We start from the raw sequence: 1233 nt of genomic DNA, 5'->3' as shown, positions 1-1233 counted from the left end.
TTAACCAAGTGTCTCCTGAGTTTGTGGTCTAATCTCTTAGAGGTATCCTGTTCTGAAAAATGGACAGGATTCTGTGAGGCCATGTACATACAGAAGTTACAACATGAGCAGTCTAAGAGTTGCCTAGACCAGACAGCTGTACTGGTAGCTAAGCCCATCCATTAGAATCTAGATTCAACCAGTGCAACCCAGAGTGTTCGACCCCTTGAGAATCTATTTCTCTTGTGGTGTGATTTAAATAATTGCATGTGAATAGATTAAATATAGTCATGGGTGACTCACAGCACCAGGGACCCTTGATTCTTCTTTCTTTTCTGCCATCCCAAAGATGACCTCAGAAAGAAAACTCAATCCACATCAATGAATCAAAAGCAGCAGATGGGCTGAAGGAGAGAGGAGGTCATGCTGCTATGCTTCCAGAACATATCACAGACATTGCTTCCCTCATTTCTGTCACATTGATCAGAATTTAGTGTTCTTGTCCTGTCTGGTTCTAAGAATCCTGGAGAATGTCTTTTCTAGGTACTATTATCCCAGTGTGGTATAAAAGGGGAACGGCCTATTTGGAAAGGAATGACTAGCCATCTCTGCCAGGGTGAGAAGCGGCACTTCCATAGATGTTCTTAACCTTATACAAGATTGTACCCTGGCAAACTCAAGGCTAAGTCAAAGGTATTAAGCAGAAAACATGCTGAATACACCTAGCCTCCTGAATACTTTAGTTAAGCCACATAGAACATTGAACATAACCATGTGAACACTGAAAGAGTCATGCACCTAGCTACCCTTAGTGATACCACAAAAAGAATTCATTTCCTTTAAACCATTTCTTAGTGCTGTATTTCAGAAGCCGTACCTGTAACTGGGAAGAACTGTGGCAGAAGCTACAGTAGATTCTCAGTGTAATGCTCTTGTTGGATACACATGTTGGTGGTTAGAAACTCTAATAAATGTAAGCATGACTCCTGGGGCACAGAGATCTCTCAGTGAGTAAAGAAAGTACATGCTGTGTCCGAAGAGGACCGGGATTTGGATTCCCCGGTGCTTAGAAAATGCCCGGCCAGTATAGTGGAAAACATGTTATTCCAATGCTTGGAGTCTGGTCAGAGGATCCCCGGGGCAGGTAGACACTCTAGTTGAATTAGCTAATTTGCCTTTAATTGGGAGACATCACCTCAAAACATAGAAACTGATAGGAACCACTGACCTTCCTATATATAAGCACACCTGTGC

Source organism: Rattus norvegicus, chromosome 2, assembly GCF_021556685.1.
Source record: "Rattus norvegicus strain SHRSP/BbbUtx chromosome 2, alternate assembly SHRSP_T2T, whole genome shotgun sequence".
Lineage (NCBI taxonomy): Eukaryota > Metazoa > Chordata > Mammalia > Rodentia > Muridae > Rattus > Rattus norvegicus.
Note: the sequence above shows the minus strand (reverse complement) of the source record.